Raw genomic sequence first — 8,805 nt, forward strand, 5'->3', positions numbered from 1 at the left:
CTATGGGTAGATTTGGTGCCTTCTCAGCATGTTTGTTCACAAACATCTTATTCATGAATTCAAGTATATGCTCTTTTTTGTTAGGGTTCATGCGAAGACTACGTTCCAACGAATTAACTCTCTGCACTGCTTGTACTCTATTATTAGGCAACACAGGTCTGTCTTTGCGAAACGGAAGAGGTGCAGTCCACCGATTATCTGACCCTTGTTTCACTTTAGAATCCATCAATTCTATAAATAAAATGGTGTGAGCAAACAATCATATCCTAATGCTGCCTACTTTTGTGCATTTCTAACCAGCTCGACTAGCGAAGTGTACAAATTTTCAAATAAATAATATAATTATTCTACAAAATCCCCCCCTTTTTTTAATTGGATACAACCGCTTGTTTTTCATTTTAAATCTTCTTAATATTTTGTAAAACTGTTAAAATAACTAATTAAACATACTTTTGAAGATCTGTCAAATGAATGTATATTAATACATGTAATTTTAGAAATATTATTAACAAACGACTTTATATGAAGAAGAAATCACTTACTATGCATACATTCCAGAGTTTACTTATTGCCTAAAGTTATGTTCGGCAATAGGATGAATAATCATCTTCAAATTTCAGGAAATAAGCTTAATGCCTGAAAATTTCAGGCAATAACTGAATGCCTAGGGGTTAGCTTATTGCCTAGGATTTAAGTTTATTACCTAATTTCACTTATTGCCGTTAACATATACAACACACCGAATTAAGACAAAATAAAAAGTTAGGGTGAGAGCAAGTTATGAAAATTGTGTCACTCCTGACTGATTCTTATGGGTAGAGAGAAAAAATTTCTAGTGCAGTGTTGTAGTCCACTTGAATTTTTGTCCATCTGATGATTTACGCCTATTTTAAGTGATTTGTATAGGTTTTTCATATGTTGTAATGTTATACCACTGTCCCAGGTTTGGGGGATGAATGGGATCCCGCTAACATGTTAAACTCCACCCGATTCTGTATGTAAGTGCCTGTCCTAAGTCAAGAGCCTGTAATTCAGTGGTTGTTGTTTGTTAATGTGATACATGTTTGATTTTCGTTTATTTTTTGTACACATATAAGACCGTTAGTTTTTACGTTTGAATTGTTTTACTCTGTCATTTCGGGATTTTGTATAGCGTAATACACGGCATGGGCTTTGCTCATTGTCGAAAACCGTACGGTGACCTATAGTTGTTTATCACTGTTTCATTTTGGTCACAAGTGGAGATTTGTCCCATTACTAATCAAACCACATCTTCCTTTTTTTTATATTTACGAAAAGTGTTTTTATAAATATAAGGGTGATAATTGACCACGCTATGATATTCATATGTAAATGTATACTGATGTATTGGTTTCAGAAATGATAAAAATTTAACATTGTAATGGAATGATTTCGTACATTAAACTTCAAGGATTAATCTTTAGTTTTCATCAGATTGACTGTGTGTGCTCAATCAAATCAATGGACGAAGGCGTCATTTTAAAGAATCCTTAGAATGATTCTGATGTAAAGGAGTAAATGCTTACCTTTTATGAAAATTTCTCCACAATGGTATTATATATCAATCACAAGATAAACACTTATCCGACGATCAACTAAGCATCAACAGAAGCGTTTTGTGAACTGTACATGCGCACACATAATTTGAATGTCAACAGCAACCTTTAGATAATATTCATTATAACCTTAACTTTTGGATGTTACCTTAACCTTTTAATAAAACTATCACCTTTACCATCAATTTTAACCTTTAAACTTGAACTAGACTCGATATCTGTATGCATTCACATATTTTGTCATTAACAAATCCTGAAGTAAATAGTACTTACCTTTAACCGCCAAGGAAACTGGTCATATTCTCCTTTAAAGTATGTGAATGTTACTTCTTCACCTTCGCTGATTGTTCTTTTAGCATAGAAACAAAGATGGGGAAGACCACCGACCATTATTCTCTTAACAATAGAGTTACTATCATTCTCGTCATCGTTTACTAGCCTTCCCAAGGATTTGTCGTCATTAGATGCATCGATCCTGCAATGATGGAAAGAACATCTTACTGTTAAACTGTAGCTTAATGATGCGAATATAACAAATTAACTTAAGTTATGATTCCAGTGAATTGTAAAAGTTATGGGTTTTTAGGTTACGGTATAATGATAAGTTCAAAGATTAAGGTTACCATTAACTAGAACGGTTAAAGTTAAAGGTAAGACTTAACTATTAAGGTTAATAATTTATGTTAGAAGCAAATGTGATGGTTAAAAGGTAAATATTAAGATAATAGGTATAGTTTCAGTTTGAAGTTTGCTGTAAGTTAAAGGCAAACAAAAATGTTATAGATCAGTGATAATAAACAGTCGGTGAAAGGTTTGAGGTCATTTTCGATACATTAAAATACATCAAGGTAGGAATCAGGCCAGAACTGGTTTAATTTCTGGTATTCTTGATTTGGATAAATGATGAGTTATAAATCAACTTAAAGAAATATATCTAAATAGCGTGATACAAATATTAAAGATCTGAAGCACATGTTTTTCTTCTATTTTACTAAAAAGGATCGTTTATAAAGTCGACTCTATACGAAAAAAGCAATTGTGTGATAGAAAGGAGCAGATTATTGCAATTGAAATATCGAAGTTTCTTGCAATTGCATGAATACCAAAATTCAAGAAATGAATAATCAACACAAAAAAAAAAAACTTATTGTTTTCCTTCAGGCGGTACGGTACGCGAGCCTCAAATGAAAGGATAGAATTGGCTCATTTTGCCAAAACCTATTGTATAGTAATATATGTTCCAAAGTATACTAAAAACGATAGGTCATCATGTAATTTATCAAGCTACAGGTTGTGGCACATTGTGTATGGCTTAGACGGATAATACCATCAGTATGCAATTAGAAGCTACACTTCTTGATAGAATAGTAAAATAAAACACACAAAATTAAGAATATCAAAATAAGGTATAAAGTCAACATACGTTTTTTTCCCGGTTAAATACGAAATTGGAAAATTCCGTGTAAATTTCTTCAGAAGATGCACTTTTCCAGAGTTTACACCCATTCAAATGGCATTTTTTTTTAAACCAAAATTAATTGCGAATTCTTTTTTTTCAAATGACAGTGTTCATTCAGTTATCTGCAGTTTTGTATGATATTTTTTTTAATTAATTAACAGACACTAGACATTAGGTTCACTGATTTTTTACAAGATGGCGAAATATCCCAATACCACTTTAATGTCATATACGTGTTCAAACCGCTACCATATAGTTTTGAAGTCGACAAGAAAAATAAAATCATTTAGCATAAAAAGTTTAAACTTACCAACATTTTCTTGAATTCCAAAGAAACTCGAATGCATACTCGTTGAAGCCTGGATCAACTGTTGTTAAATTTCCGCGATATTCAAACAGAAACTCGCCTTTTTCAATCGGTTTTGTCGTAAACACACCTCTTCCTTTTATAAATGGTAAACGACAAATATACACATCAAACAGCTCAAAAAAATTTAAACTACATAACGATGATTGATTGATTAGGTCAAATATAATATTAATTAGTTTGTTAGTAAACTATATTTTTTTTCGAAAAAGAAATCATTTTAGAAAATATTTTCATCACAAATAGTTGAATACTTATACTAGAGAAAGTGTATAATTTGAAATTTATTATTTTCAAAATTTTTAGCAAAGTATGAAGAAAAAAATTTCACCGCATTTTTATGAATTTAATGCATATTAAAATAAAGAAAAACACTTCTTTAAAGATCAAATCGAGAACAGAAAACTTGAAATACAAAGGTTAAAGGTACCGCAAATGAATATAAATTGAAGACACACAAGTCATCCGTAATTTAACTTTTCTGAAACACCTATTCAGGATTACAATGAAACGACATATTAACACACTGAAAAATAAAACAGTTTACGCATAAGGTCTAAATAAACAGAATAACTAATATTTACCTTTTATGTCGTCAATCTTTCTTACCAAAAACCCTTCTCGATCTGATTTACTATTTATATAATCTTCAATTTTTAATATTCTTCTATTTGATCTTCGCAAATCTACAAATTTCAGAATAAATCCTTTACTGCACTCATTCAAGTGTATAAATAAGAAATTTTAGATAGTCTTCACGGTGCTTGGACTCTTTACGTACATTATTATAAGCTTGTTATTTAAGTTAAATACATTCATCTTAAGGTTTATACATCGTGTACATAATACTTGTATCATAATTTAAAAAATTGGATACTCCGAGTTCCACATTTCTGATTAAAAAAGGACGAAAGATACCAAAGGGTATCAACTGAAAACAAACTGACAACGCCATGCCTAAAATGAATAAAGGAATACACAAAACCTAGTACAAAATGCATGGTTGGAAAGCGTTGTACAGAATTCCTTAACATAATGTTAACTACATTCAATTCTGGTAATATAGAACACCAACAGAGACCAAATAATCTATCTATACTCAAACGAAAAGTCGGAGTCAGTTAAATAATAAAATATTTCGTTGGGAAAGCTTACGCCATGTATCCAAAATGTCGACTGAGAAGTGATTAAAACAAAACATATTCATACAAAATCTGGTCTCAATTGTTTAATATAAATACCAAAAGCCTGCGTCCATTTGTAAAACAAACGAATGTTACTTACCTGTTTTAAGTAATTTATAATCCATAACACAAAATGTATAGAAGTGTCCTTTCTACTCATAACTTCCTTTAATTCGTCAGTTTGCACACGCACCTTTACCAGGTGTACATGCGCAAAGATGAAATCTTGTCTTAAACTTAACTGTAACCATACTGTTTACCGTTGACCTTATTCACAACCCTAATCCTTTACCGTCCAAGAATATTACCTTCAATCAACCTTACAATTAAACTACCATGATATACCCTAAAATTGACATTAACCTTCACCTTTTTCTTACCTTTAACCTTAACCTTAACCTTAACCGTAACCTAAACATAAACCTTCACTTTCTCTTACCTTGAATTAACAAATAAGCTACCTCAACTATAAACAATACGTTTAAAACATACCTTCACTTTAACCTTAAACTTAAGCTTAACATTCACATTAATGTTAACCTAAACCTTAACTCTTTTATATCTTCAATTAACCTTAAAAAAGAGAGACGAATGATATCAGAGGGACAGTCCAACAAATAGATCGAAAATGAATTGAAAACGATTTTGCAAAATAAGAAAAACACCAATAGACCAATACTAGTTCACATAAGAGTACTTCCACCTGTGATCTGAATTTCAACTATCAATGCATAAACATTGAGGTAAAAGCATACCTTACCCTTAACCTCAACATTTACTTACACAATAACCTTAACTGAAACTTTGACATTTTTTAACCTTCAATTAATTTAAAGGCTACATCAATCTTAAAACTAAATTTCAATCGTTAATCTGAATTTTCAACTACCATTTATTCTTCTGACATAACTTCAATTTAACCTTTAACTAAATGTTAACTTCAACTATAATCTTAATTTTTACATTAACCTTAACCTAAACCTACACATTAAACTTATCTATCATTGAAATAACATCAAGGCTATCGCAAGCTTTTATCTGAATTTTCAACTATCAATTAACCATCTATGAACATTAATGTTACAAACACCTTTAATTTAACATTAACCTTAACCGGAACTTTTTTTTATTAACCTTGAATTTACCTGTACCTTTAATGTGAATTGTTAACAAACCAACTAACCATCAAGTAACGTTAAGGTTAAATAATAACTTAATACCTTTACCTGAACAGTAACCTCATCTTAAAAAAATCCCTTGCAAATGAAATTCAAAAGGCCATGACTTATTATGCAAAGGCTTCTCAAAATAATTCGACCAGTAATAAGCCAGGAAAAAACAATAAACCAACTTCAATAGCCAGAAAAACACCCTATGGCAAAATACCCTAAAGGGTTTGATATTCTGTGAGCATCACGCAAGGGTGCCAAAATGTAAGATATTGCTTATTATAAAGCTAAGGTACCCGGTTAGATTCCTACATCCAATTTTTGGACAATCGTAAGTTAAAACACTATTGTTGTCCGACTGCTACCCTATATATCTAAGAGGAAAACGCTAATATTTAACATATTGACCCAGGACTATTTTAACCTATAGACTAAGTTTATTCTGTCATAGGTTCAAACCAGGTGTAAATATCATAACAATGGTCGTTCTAGCTAGTAAAATCAATACAACGCTTTGGGTCTCTGCTGCACGCCTGTTACCTTAGTAATCGTTTGTTGTACAATGACAAGGCAAAGTAATTTTTTTTTATTCTTACCATACCCGTCTGTCAAAAGAAGAACACAATAAGAATAAGTTGGTTTCTGGTGTCTGTTGCAAAAAATAGCTAAGGAAATCAATATCCCTGCAAATGTTGGTGATATGATCTCCTACGACCTTTCCTGCTTTACAAATGTTCACATTGCAGCCATCAACGCCGATATTCAGTCCACAAGCCCGTGTGCGTTATGAAGGATTAGAGATCACTATTTTTAAAAGGGATGATTGATTTATAATTACGCATAATATAACTACTAGCATTCTGTACAATAAAAACATAAGGCGATGATCATACGTAAGATCGAGATGACAATATCAAAATTTTAATTTTGATGACATCATGAGATTACACTAGATGTTGCGTCTCGCATGGTTTTGACGAATTCCTGACTGTGTGTATGTATGTGTGTATGTTCGTACGTTTGTATATGTCTTTGTTGTTTGTAGGTGTGCATTTTACATGCATGTTTGTATCTTTATCATATAATTATAGAAAATAATGATATAAGTGTACCCCATGATAAAACAAATTTGTTCATATATTTATTTATCAAATTTGAAGAATTGCCTTACCCGTGTGATATGACTTCTGTTATCGACTGCCTACTGTTTATCTCATCTGCTTCTGTTTTAAATCAACCGCTTTGGCTTATTATCGCATGCGTTGCTGTAACGTATCGCATGACATTTTGATGTCATTCAGTAAATTCCGGAAAATATACCTAAATGGTACGTTTGTATGTGTAAAACATAACAAGATTTAACAAAAAGAAATCATTAGGTATAAAGAAATTATACTATTAAGAAATGCAAAACATATATTACAACAAAAGTATTTTAAGAATAGTCTTTGTTAGTATGTATTCTGTTGACGTTTATGATAAAAAGAACAACATATCATTTTTCATATCAGACCCTCTATCAGTCAATCCGGCTCTTAGGCTAATGTCATGACCTAAGGCTGATAAGAGGTCTGAAAATAAAAATGCCAAGTTATAATCTATATTTATATGCGTATATGTGAGTATGCGTGTAGGTTCCAAGAACTATTTTACGTCGTTCAATGTCATGCACCTAACAAATTTGGTTTCACTCTTGTTTACACAGACACATGAACACATCAATAATAAAAGTAAAAAAATCGATCCAATGTTCATACCTGACTCGGACCGTTTAAGGCTTATACATCATATTAACCAAATGACATGGATGCGCATAAGCCGTGACTCTATGTAACTCCTTCAGTACACAATGTCACTCAGAGCTGAAGAATATACATTATGAAAAGATATCATTAACCTTTTCAAAATGGTGACTCTGTACATCCCTTTTAATTACGGTAGGTGTGTATGAGCCGCTTGCCTTGCACGTACCACCACACCACCTTATGTCCTCCAGACCTCAGACATGTATAATGCACATACATCTTATAAACCATTTTTTAATGTAGCTCTGCTCTTTGGTTACATATGTTTATAACATATATTATGCAAATAACATGAGTGCGCATGATAATCGCCTCTGTATATGCGTAGGTCGCTATGCTTATGTCGTCTGCAGATATAAGTCCATGTATGTATATATAAAATTGATAATGCATGTCTGTCTGTTTTTGAGTCTGTGTGTCTGTCTGTCTGTATGTAAGTATTATTTACGGTGACCTATAATTGTTAATGTCTGTTTCATTTTGGTCTATTGTGGATAGTTGTCTCATGCAATCATACCACATCTTCTTTTTTATATATGTATGTGTGTATTTATAGAAGAAAGAAGATGTGGTATCATTGCCAATGAGACAACTATCCACAAAAGACCAAAATGACACAAACCTTAACGACTATAGGTAACCGTACGGCCTTCAACAATGAGCAAAGCCCATACCGTATAGTCAGTTATAAAAGGCCCCGATAAGACAATGTAAAACAATTGAAACGAGAAAACTAACGGCCTCATTTATGTGAAAAAAAAAGTATGTATGTATGTATGTATGTATGTATGTATGTATGTATGTATGTATGTATGTATGTATGTATGTATATATGTATGTATGTATGTATGTATGTTTGTTTGTTTGTTTGTTTGTTTGTTTGTGTGTATGTATGTATGCATGTATGTATGTATGTATGTATGTATGTATGTATTTATGTATGTATAAATTTACATTATTTCTAATATTTTCGTTACGTACTTTGACGTGATGTAGCTCAAAAATCGTATCGCCATTTTACTCTAAAATTTATGCACATGCGCAAATACAACAAAGTCACTTGAATTTTATTTTCTGGGTTCATTTCATATCAGTCAGGTTTATACTAAAAACAAATTATCTCCCTTAGTGCAACTCAGTTGCAGTCTAGTAAAAACCCCCTAACCCTAACCCTAACCCTAACCCTAACCCTAACCCTAACCCTAACCCTAACCCTAACCCTAAACCCTAACCCTAACCCTAAC

At 31.9% G+C, this 8,805-nt stretch overlaps 1 long non-coding RNA gene across 1 annotated transcript; it reads right to left on the bottom strand.

Moving 5' to 3' along the window:
• Nucleotides 1-1,855: 1,855 nt before the first annotated feature.
• LOC143060135 (uncharacterized) lies at nucleotides 1,856-8,014 on the bottom strand. Its single transcript, XR_012973866.1, has 3 exons — nucleotides 3,988-8,014; nucleotides 3,347-3,479; nucleotides 1,856-2,052 (listed from the first exon to the last, which is right to left on the bottom strand). It is a non-coding gene; the product is annotated as an uncharacterized LOC143060135 (long non-coding RNA).
• Between the last annotated feature and the right edge of the window lie 791 nt (nucleotides 8,015-8,805).

This window comes from Mytilus galloprovincialis, unplaced genomic scaffold (assembly GCF_965363235.1).
Source record: "Mytilus galloprovincialis unplaced genomic scaffold, xbMytGall1.hap1.1 HAP1_SCAFFOLD_78, whole genome shotgun sequence".
Lineage (NCBI taxonomy): Eukaryota > Metazoa > Mollusca > Bivalvia > Mytilida > Mytilidae > Mytilus > Mytilus galloprovincialis.